The sequence below is a fragment of the Medicago truncatula genome, chromosome 7 (assembly GCF_003473485.1).
Source record: "Medicago truncatula cultivar Jemalong A17 chromosome 7, MtrunA17r5.0-ANR, whole genome shotgun sequence".
NCBI lineage: Eukaryota > Viridiplantae > Streptophyta > Magnoliopsida > Fabales > Fabaceae > Medicago > Medicago truncatula.
Genome location: NC_053048.1, coordinates 13950322 through 13971913, shown reverse-complemented (window position 1 = coordinate 13971913; position 21592 = coordinate 13950322). Strand labels below are relative to the sequence as shown.

Here is a 21592-nt window from a genome sequence, read left to right as displayed (position 1 = left end):
TTTTGCCAATGTACACAAAAAAAAAGTCCAAAATTGCTACTTCCTCCGTTCCAAAATATGTCGCATTTTAATCCCTATTTTTTAACTTATAAATACTAATGTTAATATGTTTGTTGATAATCTTTGCTTTTATTTACATTGTCATGCTATCATGAAAGAGAAAACGTAAATTAAGATAATATTCTCTAGTTTAATTTCACTGTCCAGATTGTGTGATTGCCTCAGTGTATGTGCTTCTATGAGTTTAGATGCTTATTTTCTTTGTAATCCTATTATAATTGGCGTTGAGCTAAAGTTTAATCACTTGATTAGTTTAGATGTCATAATACCAGTTTTCTAAGAACAATAGTGTTTCCTCGGCATTTATGTAAGATTTTTTATTTAGGGTTAAATATGTTTTTGTTCCCTATAAATATACCAACTTTTCGGTTTAGTCCCTCTAAAATTTTCTTTCAACTTTCAGTCCCAAAAAAAATTTCCATCTTTATTTTTTGTCCCTCTTTTAAAGTAAACTCATATGTATAATTCATATTTTTGAATAAAATTTTGCAGAAAAATTCATAATATTATATGAATCTCTCTCAAAAAAATTAGAATTTTTTTAACAAAACATGAATTTAATTTGAATTTTTATATTTTTGATGGTTAAATATTCATATTAAATTATATGTTTTATTAAAAATTTCTAAATTTTTTTGGGAAAGTTTTACAATATTCTACACATTTCATTAAAAAAAAAACTAAAATTTACTTAAAAATAGGGAACAAAAATAGTGATTGAAAATCTTATAGGGACTAAAAGTTGAAGAAAATTTTAGAGGGTCAAAAACGCAATTTTCTTTTAAGGAAACAACGCAATCTTTTTTTTTAAACTAACAACAACCACTACTAAATACTACCTTTGTCCCTAATCATAGGACATGTTTATAAAAAAAACGGGAATTAAGAAAGTTAATTGTTGAATTAATTTTGTTAGCAATTATTATTGTTTTACATGTTTACGAATTAGTGGATGTTTATAATGTATTTATTATATATATTGCATATAAAGATGCAACATAAACATGGATATAGTAGTAAAGAAATAATTAATGTACATTAAAATTTGAAAGAGGTCTTATAAAAAAGACAAAGATAAAAACATAAAATGGTCTTATGAGGAATGATAATTGCAATCGCTCCCTTAGTTGCTTTTGGACACTTTCTGCATGATTGGTCCACGTCACTTCTCAAATTAAACTTTGCAACCGGTAACCGGCTTCATAAATATAATTTATTTTAAAATAAAAAATAATGATAATTGATAATTATTGACTTCATCTCCACTAAACAGCGGTTTAAGTGGTTTCTTCAATTTTGACATGAAGCCCCCATAACTAACTTTATTCAAGACCTCAAAACTATATTCTTCTTCACATTCTGCAAAATCATCGGTAGCAAAGAAGAGGCTGTCAAATTCTTTGCGAAGAGGTGATGATAGCACGTGAATCGTCCGAAAATCGTTACGTCGGTGATTTAGAAGGACACATGGGTTGAGAAGCAAAAGAAAGATTTGAGCATATTTTATCTGGTTGAGTATGTGGTTGTTGCAGAAGAGAAAGATGAGGAAAGTCACAAAACAATAAAACCCATTTTTAATAGAGAAATTTTAAAATGTAAAATAAGTGCTTAGGTATGGTACTTGTGTTTGAGCAAAAATTTTCTTTTGGTGATTATTAGAAGTGGATTCATGATTCAGATTCAATAGTTTCAGGGAAGAAGATAAGTTACTTTTCAATTTTATAATTGAAGAATATGGGATCTGAATTGATAAAGTTAGATTCAATTATATTGTTTGGTTGAGGATGAGGTTGTTGCAGAAGAGATGAATATGAAGAGAAACACTGTGGTTCTATTGGGAAAATTCAAAGAATCCAGATTTCATTTTTTTACCTTTTCAAAGTGCAAAGAATCAATTTGTTGCAGCTCCTAAAAAAAACTGTAAAGAAGTATTTGAATTGTTGAGGTGTGGCTGCTGATTTGAACAGGAGAACGATTTGGAGATTATATATGTAGTTGGGGACGAAGAACATCTTTTTTTTCTGGCTTAATTGATCTGCCGGTCCCTTAACTTATTTCTTTTATTCAATTTGATCACATAAGTCTTAACTTTCTCAAACACGTCCCTTAACTTATTTCTTTTATTCAATTTGGTCCAATTTTGATAATTTTAATCCCCTAAAAAAACAGACCGTTGGATTACGAAGGTCTATTAGATTTTATAGTGTATCATCATCAACTAATTTATATACTTTCGTCTTCTTCTATATCTTCATATACATTCATCCTTCTTCATCTTCATAATTTTTTTTTTCATCATCTTCATAAAACCCAATATTTTTTCTTTTCTCAATATTTTTCTTTATCATCTTCATCAAATTATGCTTTTAAAACCCCAATATTCATGTCTTCTTCTCTCAAAAACCCATTAGTTCGATGGTATTTTATGAATTTTCATCTTGGATATTTGGTTCTTCCCTCATCATGTTATTCCAGTAAAATTCATCATTACAACTCCATAAAAAATCGTATAATCAAACCCTTGAATCTAGAATAAACACCACCATCATCATCTAACTCAATTTATCCTTTAATTTTGTAGAGTGAATGCCAACGGCCAACAACTTATATGAGAAATTATGCGGGGCTACTCCAGAAGTTGCATCTTCTCCAGTTCAAAACACCTAACCCTTTAGTTTCTTCATATTCCCAGCCAAATCCCAAAAAAATTCAACAACTTCATTTATTTCCAAAACGCACAGCATCACGGTATATGATTTACAGCTCAACCTTTTGGGATGATTTTCAGAAACACATCAAAAGAATCGTGATTTCTCAAACCCAGACACCTAGATTCAAACCTAGAATAACCAAAGCATTAAAACTAAATCCAAATTGGAATGAATTTGAAAAAAAACGGAAGGAATCCCAACAGAAATTGGATTAGATCTGAAGGGATCCAAGAATGAAGAAGACGAAGGTGAAGAAAATTCAGAGTTTAGATTTCTTAATTAAATTGAAAATATGGGTTTCATTTTTAGGAATTTGTTTATAAGAAAGAAAGAATAAACAGTGAAGATGAAATCAGAAGATCATGTATAGGTGAGAGGTGATAATGTTGTTCGATGCCTTTGTTGATGGTTTTGTTACTTTGATTGTTAAAACTGTTCCTAGACATCATAAGAAAACTTCCAGGGATCTTGAATTGAAAACTTCTGGTTTGTTGGGTGTTCTTAATCTATTGAAAACTTATGGATTTAAAGAATTATGTGTATGACAAATATCTAATTTTCTAAACCGTAAATTGCCTTTGGAGATGACAAAGCTCAAGTATCTAAAATTTTCTTGGATTTCTAAAAAATTTCAAAAACTCATTTGATGATAATGTTAGATTTGGGCATGAGATTTGATTTTGGCGTGTTCTGTGACCTAGGGAAGCAATTATGTGGATTATGATGATAATGTTGAATTTGGGTATGAGATACGAAGTTGGAAGGATGGAATTTTTAAAGAAAAAAAATGGGTTTTTTTTATGTGGATGAAGAAAATTGTTGAACGTTGTATGAAGATAGGAAAGAGAAAGAAGAAATTAAATAAATTAGGTGTTGGTGATACACTAGAAATTTTATAGACCTACGTAATTCAACGGTCTCATTTTTTAGAGGATTAAAATTATCAAAATTAAATCAAATTAAATATAAGAAATAAGTTATGGGACCGCCAGATCAATTAAGCCTTTTTTTTTTTTTAGTTTTGAATAAAAACAAATAATGGCTTGCGTCTGAACTTGTGCAGCTGGTAAGTAGGTAAAATATTTTTTTTTAAATGATGATGTGGAGCAGTAGTTAAGAGAGTGTAAGAGAGGTTGTCCTTAGCATTCCTCATGAGGAATACTAATTGCAATCGCTCCCTCAGTTGCTTTTGGACACTTTCTTCATGATTGGTCCACGTCACTCCTCAAAGTAAACTTTGCAACAACTGGTAACCGGCTTCATAAATATAATTTATTTTAAAATAAAAAATAGCGGTTTATGTGGTTTCTTCTCCAATTTTGACATGAAGCCCCCATAACTAATTTTATTCAAGACCTCAAAACTATATTCTTCTTCACATTCTGCAAAATCATCAGAAGCAAAGAAGAGGCTGTCAAATTCTTTGCGATGATAGCATGTGAATCGTTCGAAAATCGTTACGTCGTTGATTTAGAAGGACACATGAGTTGAGAAGGAAAAGAAAGATTTGAGCATATGTTATCTGGTTGAGTAAGGGGTTGTTGCAGAAGAGAAAGATGAGGAAAGTCAAAGAACTATAAAACCTATTTTTTAATAGAGAAATAAGTGTTTAGGTATGGTACTTGTGTTTGAGCAAAAAAATTATTTTGGTAATTATTAGAAGTGGATTCATGATTCAGATTCAATAGTTTCAGGGAAGAAGATAAGTTACTTTTTCAATTTGATAAAGTTAGATTCAATTATATTGTTTGGTTGAGGATGAGGTTGTTACAGAAGAGATGAATATGAAGAGAAACATTGTGGTAAAATCCAGCTATTGGGAAAATTCAAAGAATCCGGTTTTCATTTTTTTACCTTTTCAAAGTGCAAGAATCAATTTGTTGCAACTTCTGAAAAGAAAATAAAAATGTAAAGAAGTATTTGAATTGTTGAGGTGTGGCTGACTTGAACAGAGAGCGATTTGGAGATTATATATGTAGTTTGGGACGAAGAACATCTTTTTTATGGCTTAATTGATATGCGAATCCCTTAACTTATTTCTTTTATTAAATTTGATCTATAAATCATAAATAATATATCAATTAATAAAAGAAATAAGTTAATGAATGTAGACCAATAGTTAAGAGAGTGTAAGAGAGGTTCTCCTTAGCATTCCTCGTTATCTTATAATTAATATAATCAATAACATAATTTAGATACGGATTAGGGGCTGAAATAGATTAGAATTTGTTTAATTAATTGGTAAATAGAAAGTGATGGGCTGAAATAGATTACGCTACTGTTTAGTTAGTATTTATCGTAAAAGAAATGCTGGTTATCCGCAAAATCGCATCACAACTCAACTCACACAAGATCACATTAATGTTATTCACTAATATCTCCTCCGCCTGCAATTTTTAAAAGAGACATAAAGAAGAAAATGTAACAAATCTGTAAGTCTGTTATGGACAAGACTAGCTATAAAATTAGAACTGCAGACTTGTAACATTCTCATCTCTATATCTCTTTTATAATTGCAAAAACTTCAACAAGCCTTGGACATAATCGATTGATTAAGCATAAAAAATCCAAAACAACGTTAATTATTTGTTGGCAACGTTAGAAAATCACATGCTTATTTCTTTCTTCTTCCTTTCTCAAATTAAAACCCAAAAAATGGATCGAACAACTTAAATCCGAACAAATGATCCGAACGAAATAGAAAACAAGAAAACAAATATGTAAATTAATTAAAAAAAAAAAAAAACTTTGGAAAAATTGTGAGAAACTCGGTAAGCAGATTTATCGACAGAGTCACAATAACCGGCCAGTAAGATTCTTCAATTTAATATAACTACAGCCGCAATGGCACATTCAAGATTAAGGGTATTGGTTTTTTTGCTACCACCCTTCTCTCGGTACAATGTAGCATAGTTACAAAATAACATAAAAAAAAACAAAGAAACTAAACACATAACAAAAATATTATAAGATTAGATTCATAAGAAAACGAAGTAGGTACTGAGAAAATTGAAAAATCGAAAGTAAAGTAAAGAATGAAAAATTGGAAGCAATTTCAGATCTCTGTGTTAGATATCAGCCGTAAAACCCTAAAAAGATGAGTCTGGAGTGAGGGCTGGGTGCGTATTTATAATTGAAATGCAGGGCTGAACCTAGGAAACATATCTTGGCCGTTTATTTTTGACCGATCCAATGGATATAAAAGGTGTAGTACAAATATAACTTAATCAAATTGTTAATTTGGTGATTCTACGCTCTAGTGGCTTGTAATGTGGTCTATCGTGTGACATTATTTATCACGGTTAGATGTGTTATTATTTTATTCAACAATTGATATTTCAATTTTTGGAAAATTGTATACACTTTTATTGTGTTTTTGTTCTACAATAGACATAAAAGTGATTTTTTTAAAAGGATAGAAAAAAGAATAGAAATTAGTTTTAAGCACCTAGAGTTTGGCGGTGAAAGTTGTACGTGTGGGAGGAATTAGTTGGTAAGAGAATGTAGAGTTTTACTTCACAATGTTATTTTGCAGGTTGGTAGGGGTGATCAATGACAATGAGAATTAGATCACGTCGCTCGTTATTCAGTTAGTAAAGTGTTTCATTTGCTAGCTAATCTTGAATCGCGCTTTCATTCATCTATTTCAAATTTAATTTGACCCCCTAAAGATGGTGGAGATGATTGGACATGAATGGTTACTTGAACATGCTCAATGGTCCAACATATGAGAATCTGGTTAAGTACTTCTGGATTAGAGCAGAAGTCTACGACAAATTGCGGCAAAGACTGAAGAAGATCACATCAACTTTAATATGAATGATTATACATTCAAGAGCATCAAGCCTTCAACTTTAATATGAATGATTATACATTCCAGAGCATCAAGCCCTCAACTTTAATATGAATGATTATATATTCCAGAGCATCAATCCCTCAACTTTAATATGAATGATTATACATTCCAGAGCATCAAGCCCTCAACTTTAATATGAATGATTATATATTCCAGAGCATCAAGCCCTCAACTTTAATATGAATGATTATACATTCCAGAGCATCAAGCCCTCAACTTTAATAATTATGCATGGACTCAGCAACAAATGCAACAACAACCAACAACTTCAACGACATTGACGACAACAACGACAACGACAACAACAACGACTAAGATATTCACATAGATATTAAATCATCCAACAAAGATATTCACGTGAAACCAAGTTAGATCCATCACAACATAGGTTAAATACTCTTAAACACCTTAATTGAACTCATAGTACTTCTAGTTTTGAGGTTTGGAATTATTCAATAAGTTTTGGATTGACTTAGAAACGGCTATGCTGAATTTTCATAAAATTTCACTAAGACTTCCTTGGAGTATTTTCATCATAATACCATAATTCATCAATCAAAGATATTCATATAATAATTCATTAATCATGAACAACATCATATTCATCAACATATACATTCATATAATAATTCATCAATCATGATCAACATCATATAACATCATATTCATTAACATATACATTCATATAATAATTCATCAATCATGATCAACATCATATAACCTCATATTCATCAACATATACATTCATATAGATATTAAATCATCCAACAAAGATATTCACATCAAACCAAGTTAGATTCATCACAACATAGGTTAAATACTCTGAAACACCTTAATTGAACTCATAGTACTTCTAGTTTTGAGGTTTGGAATTATTCCATAAGTTTTGGATCGACTTAGAAACGGTTATGCTGAATTTTCATAAAATTTCACTAAGACCTCCTTGGAGTATTTTCATCATAACTCAAAAACCAAATATCATTTTCAAGTCAAACCAAAGCCACTAGAAAGCTAACACAATTATCTAAAACTTTCATGTTTACACCAAAGGCCAGTTCAAAACAGAAACGTGTGAAAAAGACACAAGAACATGAAACAGAGTATGCATCAGACATACTAAAATTACAGATTTTCTGTCAAAATCGCCTCACGATCACTGGAATCGCCTCACGATTTCGACATCATCATACATGCTGAAATCACTTATTTTTCTGCGATTTTCTACCATGGGAGCCTCCTTGGCTCCGTTTCTTGACCCTAAACTCTCCAAAATCGTCCATAATTATAACCATATGATTACCCTATCATTAGAACGTTAATCCATCACTAACCTACCTGATTAACCACTCTTTTCACCGTTCAATTCTATGGTTCACTTTACCATAGGTTATTTCTCTCAAATTATAATCTCTCAACAATCAAATTGCAGTTCAAACCTAACTTCTATAACATCCAAATTATCAACAACAAAATTACAAACAACAACATGCTAAACTTAATTTCAGAATTATACAACCTAAAATTAGAGAAAGTTAATCCCACCCTTACGTTAAATCAATAGTTTACCTTCTCTTTCAACGATCAACTTTGCAAATTAACCCTAATTTCTATAACATTAAAAATAACAAAACAACATGTTAAACCCCTTTTTAGAATCATAAAACCCATTATTAGAGAAAGCTAGTCCCACCCTTACCTTAGATTAGATGATTACAGACTCTACAAGCTTGCTCCTCTTCTCTTTCTCTAACTTCTCAATTTCTCCCTTTTCTCCCAAAAAAAACAGTTTGCACGTATTCTAATTTTCTAACTTTGACTCTCCTCTTTATATAAATTCTTAACCTACTTATTTTTCCCTTATTTCCAATTCTGCCCCCAATCCTCAATATTCTAATTAATTATATTTCTCCACTAAATACTAAAGGCTTAATTGCACTTTTCCCCCTATAGTTTGTCAATTGTGCGATTTTGCACCCCATAGTTTTAAACGAGCGATTTTGCCCCCTATAGTTTTCCCCCTTTTTGATTTTATGGTCCCCATGATATTTAGTGCTGATGTGTCTGTTTTTTATCAATTAATGTGTGCCACGTGTAACGCCCTAGTTATTATTTTATTTTATTTTGATTTGTTTAGAGTCTCGTATGTGATTTTATATGATTTTGGCGATTTATATGATGTGTGCATTTTATTATATAGTTTATTATAATGATAATTAAAATAAGTGAAAATTAATATTATTTTAGAAATTAGGGAGTTAATTAGAATTTATTAAAATTAAGGGGAATTAATAGAATTGAAGGGAGTTAAGAAAGAGGTTAAGAGAGAAAGAAAAACAGTCAGAACGTTTTAACGTAAGAAACTAGCTTTGGGGAGAAAAGGGAGAAGAAGAGCAAGAACAAGAGAGTGAGCCTAGAACCGATCCTTGCTGTCTAATTTCTGCAAAACTAAGGTAAGGGTGAGACTATCTCTCAATAATCATAATTTATAATTCCTGAAATTGACCTAATTGCATAGTTTTGGAAAATAAATTGAGGGTTAGGGTTTGATGATGATTATGAAGAGAAATGGGTAATGATCATGTTAATTTTCTTGTATTATGCTGTTCAGATTGAAGACTTAATCTATGTTATTGCTGTGATCATAAATTGGTTGAAATTATGCTTGGTTGGATAAATTGATGAATAATTGTATAATGGTGGAGTGATATGTGATTGTTGCTGTTAATGGCTGTTTTGGTGTTTCCTTAGATGCTTAGTTGTATATAGGACCTGTGAACATCTGCTGGAAAACATTTTGGGTGATTGGGGGATTAAAATTGGGTTTTTGGAGTGAGAAGAGGTCTGAAACCGTAGGTTTTGCACTGCCCAGATGATTGGTCGCTTAAGCGAAGCATCCGTCGCTTAAGCGAGCATTCAAGGAAACTGCCCAGAATGCGATTCTACCCGTTCGCTTAAGCGAACAGTGAGCGAACTGGTAAGCGAAAATTAAGTTCGATTCTGCCAAGAATTCACTTAAGCGAATGATAAGCGACCCCGTGAGCGAAAAACAATTTTTGATTCTGTCCAAAGTTCGCTCAAGCGAACCGTGAGCGACCCGTAAGCGAGCTGAACCCAGACCTACTATAAGCCGGTCGCTTAAGCGAACTAGCCGTCGCTTAAGCGAAGTGAGCCTTAGTCAGCCTTCTGAACTTTTGTTTCGTGCATGAGGGGACTTCTTGAGCATTCTATAATATTTCTTTTAACTAGTATAACCCTGGTGTAGGTAACCGAATCCTATTAGAACGAGCCGAGGATTGGATTAATTGGTGTTAGTAATGTTGGAGGTGATTGTGTATGAAAACAAGTGAATACGTGTATATATATATATATATATATATATATATATATATAACATGTGGAATGTGATTGATGTATGAGCATAATTATAAATAATTGTGTATGTTCTGGATTGTTTGAGTTGTGGAGTAGTAAGTCATATGAAACATATGTAATAGTCGAGTTGTATGTTGATATACACAGGTTGGGTAGTTGCATAAACATCAAGTGGGAGAGTTTCGGCTCTGGAACGCCTTGTCGTTCAAAGCGGTGGAACACTAGTTGTTCAAAGCGGTGTGGAGCGGTGAGGACTTAGGTCCTGTTGAGAATGCTTTAACCATTCGACAGCGGTGTGGGTAACGGCCCTAAATTATGGTACCACATGCATAATTGCATTATTGAGGAGTATTGAGGGAGGGTGTCGTGTCATATCATGAGTTGCATTTGTTGATTGAATTCTATACTTGGATGATTGTTGTTGATTATGAAATACCTATGCTTATTGAATAATCATTGATGTTGTAAGGTGTTAGATTTTCAATTGATGTTATTATATATTATTTTTATTGATTGAGAATCTCACCCCTTCTGCTTGGAAATGTTGCCCTTCCTATGGGTAACTTGCAGGTGATCCCGAGTAATAGGTGGTGGCTCAAAGTGTCTAGGGCTCTGATACGTGGGATGGAATTTTATTGTTTTCTTTCATTCCTATGTATCAAATTTTGGATAATGTTGTTGTAGCCCTTTAATTGTTGGATTATTCTGGTTGAGGCTTTTTATGCCAAGATGTTTTTGGAAGTTTAAAACAGTTGATGTTGTTGCTTAAATTCAATTATTCCGCTGCAGATTAATGATATTATTGATGAAGGTTATTTTAAATAGTTTTATATTTCTATTTAAGAAAATTTGAAAACGAAGTGTGACATGCCCATTAGAATTATTACTCTGATGTGCGTTTATTTTATTAGATAAATTATATTTGGGAATGGGGTGTTACACCACGTGTGTAATTCCATTTTTTTTTAAAAAAAAAAAATGGTATTTTTCAGATTTTGAGAGAAGGGGGCACGTGATTTTTCAGATTTTAAGAAGAAATATCACGTGCCTCCTTCTCTCAAAATCTGAAAAATACCTTTTTTTTTTTATTTTTAAAAAAATAGAATTACACACGTGGCACACATTAATTGATAAAAAACAGACAGATCAGCACTAAATGTCACGGGGACCATAAATCAGAAAGTGGGAAAACTATAGGGGGCAAAATCGCTCGTTTAAAACTATGGGGTGCAAAATCGCACAATTGGTAAACTATAGGGGGGAAAAATGCAATTAAGCCAATAATAAAATACGGGCTATCAATATATTTCTCCACTAAATAATAAAATATGGTCTAATAATATATATCATACACAACAAAAATATCACTTATCAAAATAAATCGATTAAATTATAAAAAAGACTCTAAACTCAATAAAATAAAATAAATAATAAAATAGGGCGTTACACTGATCATTTCAACACCTTGTCTTCGTTGCTCGGTGCATATTCTTTGAACTTCGGTTTGCATCCATGCCCACCGTTCATCATTATAGTTTCCACCGGCTTCTTGTTCATGGTGCAAGTTTGCACCTACCTCCTCTTCATCACCACCATCATCACCATCATTGTGTACCTGTGGATTAGTGCCAACATAAACATAGTTTTCTACCACCTCCGAATTAGTAATGTCCGAATTAGGTAGAATAATCAAGCAATTATCATTATTGACTCTCCACTCATATTGGTAATTGTGAGAAGGGCCATGGATTATAAGAAAAAAAACATGGTAGTGAGGGTTTCTAAGTCTAGATAGTAGTTTCCCTCAATCTTATTTATCCCGTTGTTCACATTTACCTCAAATTTTCTAACAATGAAAGTGATGATTCCACCTACGACTACATCACCTTTATATACGGTTTCTTTCTAGCAATTGAAACAAGATAATAAAGCAAATAATAGCAAATGTTAACATGGTGGTTATAAAGCATAGCCCACATCATAAATAGCACAACAGTCCTCATCATTCCTACCTCTTTTCTACCCCATATGGTGCAAGCCATAACCCTTTGAAGGTACCTAAGCACAGGGTTGTGAAGTCTATTCAACAGCCTAATCACATGTTCATATATTCCTAGTCTATTCATAGCATTAACATCAGGGTACCTGCAAGGAGAGATAGTTCTAGAGATTAGAGAATTATACCTATTTCTTTGCTCGGAATCCTTGAATTGGATCCCATGATTGCGGGTTGTTGATTACATCTTGCTTGCACCACTTCCGGAGGCTTCAATCTCATTACCTTTCCTTTTGTATGTCATTGACCTAGTTGACTTGGTTTGGGTTTTAGGTGAAGGTTAGGGTTAGGCAAGGTTTTGTGTGGGAAAGGTTGGTTTAGTGATGGTGTTTGAGTTTAAGTGAGTTTTATGAGTTGAATGATGGAGATTGGTGAAGAATTTTTTGGTTTTTGGGTTAGGTTTTAATGGTGTAGAATTTGGTGTTTGGATGGATGAATGTTGGTTTTGATTGGTGGTTAATGTTTGGAATGATGAATGGAGATAGATATGGAGGTTTAAAGGTTGATGTTATGGAGGTTTATAGAGAGAAGTTGAAGGATGAGGGAAGTTTGTGTTTGAGAATGAAGGAAGAAGAAGAAAGTAAAAAAAATGGGTAAAAGAGGGTCCGGGACCATGGCACGGCTGTGCCACCACAGGCACGGGCCGTGCCAAGCTTCTGGACATGCAATGCTCAATTTTCTTCATTTTTTCGCACCATATTTGGACAAATACCTACAAAACAAATTAAAACAACACAAAACAAACAAAATAAAAGCAATTAAACTCGTGGGTTTCCTCCCACGAAGCGCTCGTTTAAAGTCATTAGCTTGACAATCAAGAGGTTTCTCTACCCTATACCCAATCTTTCCCAAAGGGATAATGGCATCAACCTAACATTCTCTCCCAAATCACACATGGCTTTCTCAATGGTTTCAGATCCTATGACACAAGGTATGGAAAAATTTTATGGATTCTTAAGTTTAGATGGCAATTTGTTTGGAAGTATTTCAATAAAATTCCTAAACTGGTCATCTAACTTGGATTTGACAAAACCTTGTGTTAATGGATTTTTAGGCTCATGAGGTGGTGAAACAAATGGCTTTTCATTCTCTCCTATAGTTTTCTCACTTTGAGGCTCATCACTCCTTATCTCTCCCTCATTGTTCTTAATTTTCACAACGGGGTCCTCTAATTGTTTACCATCCATAAGAGTAATAGAACTTATATGGCCTTTGGGGTTGGTTTCAGTTTGACCTGGAAAGATTCTGGTGGTTTGAGAGGAAGCAGTCACTTGTTGGGCACTTGAGAGATCTGGGTTTGAAATATCTTATTGTTAGTTGCTATGGAGTCTACCTTGGATGTGATTTTGGCAAGAGAGTCATTCAAAAATCCAATTTGGTTTTTAAGCTCTTGGAGCTACTTGGATTGATTTATAACATAATTTTCCATTAAAAGTTCCAAGCTGAATTTTTGAGGGACTCTTTGGTTGTTTGCATAACTAGGTGGTGTTGTTTGTTGTCCAAAAAGATTTTGAGAGGTTTGGAAAAAAAATTGGTTGTTTCTAAACCCTTGATTATACTGAGCATAGTTTACTTGCTCAGGACCTCTAAAAACCCTACCTAGTTGGCAATCAATGCCAATAAGGCAAAATACAACACAAACTTCACAAGGAGGTGATACAGGGGCAGGTGTGACAACACTAGTATTCATTTTATCAAATTTTTATGTTAGTGCGTCAACCTTAGCAGCTAGATGATCAAGGGAAGAAATTTCATACATACCTGCCTCTTTTTTAGAGGGTGAAGAAGCAGTGATGACTTTCTCACTTGTCCACTGATAGTGGTTTTGTGCCATGTCCTCGATCAAATCATATGCTGTTGTGTAAGTTTTATTCATCAAAGCTCCACCTGCAGCTGCATCAACATAAATTTTTGTGGTATACAAAAGACCATTATAAAAGGTGCGGATAATAAGCCACTTCTCTAAACCATGATGGGGGCAAAGCCTAAGCATTTCTTTGAAACGCTCCCACGCATCCTAAAGAGATTCACCATCTTTTTGAGTGTGTTGTACCCTGATTTTGGACCTAAAAATACTCGTTCAAATTTCTTTTTTAACAACTGATATTTGTCAACTCTCTGCTATTTTACTCTGAATCTTTACTCTCTTTTTAAACGTATTTTATTGCCTTTGTCTTTTCTGACATTACAAGTCATTTAAGAATCCTCTGAAACGTCGCATTACTTTTCTTGCATTTTATTTCAAAAAATCATGCAAAAGGGTATTTTGGTCATTTCCTGCAGTGGAACCCATTTTAGTCCCTGTGTTTGTCTCTGAGTCTTTTCAATTTGTCTGTACAAATCATTGTTGAGTCTTTGTTTAAAAATCATTTCAAAAATTGCATCTGAGTCAGTTTGAGTCAGTTTAGTCCCTAGGGGCATTTTGGTCTTTTCCTGTCAAAATTTCGGTAGAGAGGTATTTTAAAAATACCTCATTTTTGTAGCTGGTTCATTTTAGTCCTTTTGTTGATTTTATTTTTGGTTTCACTTTACGTTTTGTCCAATTTACCAATTTTAGTCCAATTTTATTTTTATTGCATTTTAGTCCCTGAAACAGTTTCTAAAATTGCATTTTAGTCCAATACTTTTTAAAATTGCATTTTTTAGTCCTTTTTCATAATTGCAGATTAGTCCTTTTATTTTTTCCTTTTTGCAGCAAGGTCCCTAAGTCAAAATTTCAGTCCAAGGCCGAGCCTTCTTCACAAAAGTCCAGATGTCATTTTTTCATTGGTTCTCAGGTACACATGTCAGCTATAAATACAGCACAGTGTCAGAAATTTCCAGATCAGATACACAATCAGACGCCACATCACAAACAGAAGTCACAATCTCTCTCCTTTCAGTTACAGATCAAAACAGAAATCATCAAGAACACAGAAAAAGATCCCAAACCCTAACTCACAGATTCATCACAAATTCACTAGAATTCGACAAAAATCTCTCGGATTTCTCTACAGTTCTCAGCGATTCGTCCTTGAATCGTCACCATCAAACCGTTCCTTTCGCAATTCCAGTGCGAATCCATCGCTGTTAGCAACAGACTCAAGCACGATCACGAAAGGCTCGCACCAGAGAAGAAGAGGGAAAGCGCGAAAGGCTCGAACCAGAGAAGAAGAAGAAATCAAAAAAAGAAAGAGTTCGAACGCGACGAAGCACAAGGCCGAACCAAAATCGCGAAAGTCGCGAGTCCAGATCGTGAAACAAGAGCCTCAGCGACGAAGAGGTAATCCTCTTCGCTTTCCTCTTCCTTTTCCTTCCGTTTTTTCAACAAATTTTGTCAAGATTCAAACTCAGATCTACTCCGATTCGAACCTTTTCTGAAAAATCTAAGCTCGGATTCGAGAAGTAGACAAAAAAGGATGTTTAAAAGTGCAAAAAAATTTTGAATCGGAGAAGTTTTGAGCTCCGGCGCGGTGGCGCCACCGCCGTCCGCCGCGCCGGAAAGGGGAGCCACGCCGGAGAAGACAACCGGAATTCTAGAGAGAAGTGAGAGCTTCTCTCACTAGATGAGAGAAGAGAGAGAAGGGAAAGGAAGAATATGAAAAAAACCGGAATTGAAGCATATATATAGAACATTGAACCGGTCCGGTTTATTTTCGGTTCTTCCCTTTCTTTCTCAGCCTCTAGATTGATCCAACGCTCCCTGTGCCTCCAGATCTTTTGGTTTTGGTTTGGGCTTTTCTTTTTTTCGTTTTTGCATTTTTGTGCTGTCTGCACCCTGCTTTTTTGCTAATTGAACCTCTGTGTGCTTAATCTTTTCTCTAAAAATTCCTAAAAAAAATTGTTATATGTTTCTTAATACATTTTAACACTTTTGTGATATTTTCCAGTGGTTTAAAAAAATGATAAAATGTGTGTGTTATTTTTTCTTGATTAATTTTGTGTTTGATCTAAGTTTGTGTATTTTTGCGGTATATTTTCTCATAAAATGTTGGCATGTGATGTGGATGATTGGTGTGTAATTTCATGGTGAATGTGTTGCTGATCATGTGTATATCTTGCTGATTGTGGATGTAGATTTTCATGTCTTTCTTGTTTTGCAAGCAATGTGTGTTTTTGTCAAGAAATAAAGTGCAAAATATCTTTAAAAAATGTGTCATGATTCTTGGCTTGAATATGTCCTATTTATTCCCACATTATAGCTCAAAATCAAACCCCTTTAACATTGCTATAATGAGGGGATTATAGGTCATGTGCATGTCTAAGTGTCATAACCAATTTTAGGTATATTTTGCCACTTTATTTCATTTCATTACTCTTTTCTCCCTTGCTATTCTATTCAATTTTGTTTACCTTTCTACTATTCTTATGCCTTATGATACTAACCATTTCATCTCACATTTCATTCATCCCATAGTTTAGGCATCATTTTTCTATTCATTTCTATATCAAATGGGTTTGTAATAATTTTAGATAGATTAGTTCCTTTTTTTATTCCTTGCAAGACCATAGCATGTATTTAGGACTCAATGTAAAGGACTATGGACACTATTAGTGATGTACACCGACACAAGCACCGACACGCACACACGTTGCATGTTTACCGTTTAGATGTATGCTTAGGAAACGCGATTTTTAGACAAATGCCAATTTTCAAAAAAATAGTAAACCAATTCCATCACTCAAATCTTTCCAAACAAACCTTGGAGTCAAAACTCCATTGATTTTTTTTCCTTTATTTTCTTAAACAAATCCAAATGAATCCTAATTCCTACTTAGACCTTTTTTAATAACAATTGAACCAACCATTCACCCTTTTTCTCTCTTATGCCTTTAAGGCCTCTTTCTCTTCTTCAAAATCATTTTCCAACAAAAAACTAAAATCAACCAAACACGCAAAAAACATTTTTTGAGAGAGAACTACATGGAGTTTGATCCCTTAAATGGGTATGTAGGCATGAGGTCAAAACCTCTCCAAGTCCACTAAAATAAAACCTCAAACACTTTCTTCCCCCCATTCTTAACATAAATAAATTTCCTTTTTCACAAATAGCATTAAAAATAAAGCGTAGACATAAACTAAGAAAACGGCTCCTATAGAGTACTATAGTCACCGCGGGTGCCTAACACCTTTCCGTAGTGAAAACGACCCCCGAACTTAGAATCTAAGGGTTTTTTCTCAATTTTGCCCTTCCCAAGAAAAAATAGAGAATATCAAAGATTGAAAGGTTCAAGCCTAATTAATGACTTGACACCCGAAAATCGCGATAACAGAGTGTATTGAAAAAGCCTCGCCCTTAATTGAGCGGTTTGAGAAAGGGGAAAGAATTGGACAAGGAAGGCTCGCCTCATTTGGTCCCATGAAGTGATAGAACCAATTGTCAATGAATGAAATCAAGCACTAGCTCTATCCCTTAAGGAAAAAGGAAAGAGGTGCAGCCTTACGCCCTCTTGGTTTGCCTTCAAGGTTCCACTGAGTCTTAGAAAAGTTGAAATATGAAAATTCGGATCCTCAGTGGGTGATCCGAAAAATTGATTCTGCTGCACTAAGTAAATAAGTGCAGGCTTTATTTCAAAATTATTACCCTCAACCGTTGGATACACAATAGCATCGTATGGCTCATCTGAAGATGTGATTGCATACTCTTTGAGAGCACGTTCCTCAGCCATATCGGTATTATTATGTGTTTTCCATCTTCTTTTATGTAAGAATCTTTCGATCTCGGGAACGAATTCACCAAGACTTTTGTTTCTTCGCATAAAAGAATAAGAACCCAAGAAGTTAACAGTAAAAAACTAAGAAAAAAAAAGAAGAAAAAAAAAAGAAAGAAAAAGAATTTTTTTTCTTCTTTCAGTCTAACCGTTAAAAAAAATTAATCAAATTACAATAACTCCCCAGCAGCGGCGCCAAAAACATGATGCGATAAAACCACAAGTGCACGGTTCTATCGAAGTAGTAAAAATATATTATCGTTCCGACAGGGAGTTATGAATTCAATTAACTTTAAATAATGATTAGATTGAAAGTTTAGAAGGTAGAAAGTTGTATTTTTGTTTAAAAGAAAATAACAATAATAATAAAAGAGGTGTCTTAGGATCATTGGTCCGTCATGGTGACAAATGTAACACCCCGTTTTCCCAACAACATAAATATAAAAGTAAATCAGAGTTTAACACCTAACGGGCATGCTACACTGCTTTTCAAAAATCCATAAATAGAATAAAGTACTATTTATTAAATTCAACTTTGATAAAATATCAGTTCATTGCAGCGGAAAGTATTTTTCAATGTTAAAACAACTTCCAATAACCCTTGGCACATGGCCTCAACAAAATATCTTTAAAGATAAAAATCCACATTCAACAAGTTCATAATGATACATAAGGAATGAAAACATGACAACAATATCCCATCCCGTTACGTATCAGAGCCCTAAGACACTTGAGCCACCACTTCTAACATTCTTCAATACCTGCAAGTTACCCATACGAAGGGTGACAATTCCAAGCAGAAGGGGTGAGATTCACAAACAATAATAATAGGTATATAAATCATCAACTTAATTAAATAACATAATTAACAACATTTATCCAATAATAATAATCATACTTCTTCAATTTTAATAACACTTACTAATCTAATCAACAACAACGACACATCAGTATTTATCAACAACTATAACAGCTCATTCAACAACACTCCACTCGGCAACATCTACGACAACAACTCATTCAACAACATCTACAACAACAACTCTCTCAACAACATCTACAACAGCAACAACGTGGTACTATTTTCAACGGGTTGAATGACTAAGCATTCCGGGGCATAAGCCCCCAACAATTTGAATGACAAGGCATTCCAGGGCATGAGCCCTCAACGATTGAATGACATAGTATTCCAGGGCATGAGCCCTCAACGATTGAATGACATAGCATTCCAGGGCATGAGCCCTCAACAGTGTCCTAATCATGAAGGACTCAACTTGTGTATATCAGCATACAACTCAACTACGACAACATAGGCAACGACAACGACCGTGCACAATAACTATGACTCACTCCCCAACTTGGTCAACATCAACAACCTATGACTCCGTTACTTATAACGACAACTCACAACTTACAACCGAACCAACACATTGTATATTCTAATTGAATGCAGTTAAGTATAAACCAGCATTCATCAACAATCATAATCAATCAACAGCAACACAACAGTATACAACAACGTGATATAACAGTATCTTATGCAATTCAACGATGTCTAACATTTTCTCATAATCAAGTAATACTTATACAAGTTTATCATGTTAATAACCTCAATTCGTCATAACCAGCTTCTCATATCATCATTTATATCCTATACATCTTTCATTGTTATCCCAAAGTTCAACCCACAACTACTCGTGCGACAAAACCACGAGAAACCTACACACGGCAGTCTGTCAAGCACTAGCTCGCAAGGCGAGAGCCTCTACTCGCCACGGCGAGTTAGGGTATAACGCTCAAGGATCCATTCTGCCTCATTCCCGAGTTCAATCTCATTCTAAAACTTTGCCTAATCATTAAGGTACATGTTCAGGCCCTCATAAACATCCAAGGTTAAACTCACAGCTCAAAAATGCGAAATTGTGCAAGCTCTCTGCCCACACTCGCTACGGCGAGTAAACTTGCTCGCTATGGCGAGCTGCGAAATGCAACTCGCGAGGCGAACAACTCCTGCTCGCGAGGCGAACGATGATCTTCATCACTCGCTATGGCGAGGTTCATCACTCGGGAGGCGAGCGATGAATAACAGTACGACCAGATTACAGTTTTCTCAAAAATTCACCCAAACCAATTGTTCTAACCTTAAAGCTGATTCTAAACATCAATATATGAAACATTTAAGGTCTGTTCATCATTTCTACATCAATTCACCCTAATTCCATCATTTAATCATCAATTCTCATCATAACCCTAATTCCCAATTCTCCAAATTTATTCATAACTTTTGTTAAAACATAATCAGAATCATATACACTAAAATTAATGTAAGTTAGCCTCACCCTTACCTTAGATAATCGAAATCGCAGCCCTTCTTGGTTCTCTTCCCTTTTCTTGACTTTTCTCCCTTTTCTCTGTTGTACGTAAAAACTGCTTCCCCCTTCTATTTTCTAATTCTTTAATAAATATAATCTCCCAATATTCACTTTACTCCCTCTAAATTTACTTAATTCTCGTATAACCCCCAAACTCCAATTAAATCCTATTTCTCACTTATTCTATTAAATAATAAAATAGTCATTTAATAAAATATACCACACCACAAAATCAACGTAAATCATTTAAAAATCATATAAAAGACTTTAAATCAACTAAAAATAATTAAATAAAAATGGGGCGTTTCAACAAACCCTTCACAAATCAAACTATAAAACCTAGAACCTTATGTTAGACATAATTTCTAAAGACAAGTTTCTCTTATGTTCCTAGCAATCAAGCCTATTTCGCTGACTTGATTATTATTAGATTTTGGGTTCCTATAGCAACCAAGCCTATTTCGCTGACTTGATTAATATTAGTTCCCTTGAAAATCGAAACATATATGTCTCAAAGATTGCAAAGACTATTTCGCTGCCTTTGCAACCCTTGTCTAAATTCACTTGTTCGAATATCAAAGCTCCACTTTCGTTTTATGAATTGATATTTGAGATGATGGATTAACAATTATCAAACCCTCCACTTTCGTTTCCACAATTTGATCATGGTTAATTCATTTTAAAACGATGAATTTAGATTAGAGATTAGGGTTACATAAGATTATGGTTAATAGCTTGGTTTGATTAGGATTATGTCATTAGACTTATCCAACAAATCCAAGAAAAGGAGAAGTCTACTCACTAACGTTCATTGTAGACATAGAAGAGAAGAACATAAAATAACGGTGAACTTTTATTCAAAGAAACAATTGTCACTTATTATACACCACAACAACAATACTAATTATGAGTTAATAGGCCTTTACCCCCCCGTAATGATGATTCAATAATTAGTATTGTTGTTGTTCTGACCAGAACCAGACACATTACCAAACATGTTTTTCTCAGATCTTTTTCTGTTACACTGTTAAGTGTTTTGACAACAGACCAAGGCTCTAGATACCAATTGAAGGTGAGGAAAACACAAGAGGGGGGGGGGGGGGGGGTTGAATTGTGTTAGCTTTTTCTTCGTTTTCTCCTAAGCTGAAAACACAGATCAGAAGCAAATAGAGTTCTGCTTCTGAAGTGATTTCCAGAACTAAGTAGCAGTGGATAAAACAGAGAGAGAGAAAGAAGAAAGACACAAAGCAATTATACAGGTTTCTTCCACAAGCTGGAAGTCAGTCATGTCCCCCTTGCACTTCCAAGGAGAGTTCACTAAAATGTAATATCTGATTACAAATGTTCAATGCTAAACTTAGCAAGAGACTTCAAATGCTCAAGCACAACTGCAAGAGACTTCCTATGCTCCTAAACACAAGCAAGAGACTTCTAATGCTCAAGCACAACTGCAAGAGACTTCCAAATTCAAACA

At 34.0% G+C, this 21592-nt stretch overlaps 1 non-coding gene and 1 pseudogene across 1 annotated transcript; one reads left to right on the top strand and one right to left on the bottom strand.

Moving 5' to 3' along the window:
- Positions 1 to 5526: 5526 nt before the first annotated feature.
- LOC112416876 (small nucleolar RNA snoR109) lies at positions 5527 to 5613 on the bottom strand. Its single transcript, XR_003007389.1, has one exon. It is a non-coding gene; the product is annotated as a small nucleolar RNA snoR109 (small nucleolar RNA).
- An 8406-nt stretch (positions 5614 to 14019) lies between these two features.
- On the top strand, positions 14020 to 14117 carry LOC112416833 (uncharacterized; annotated as a pseudogene).
- Positions 14118 to 21592: the final 7475 nt, after the last annotated feature.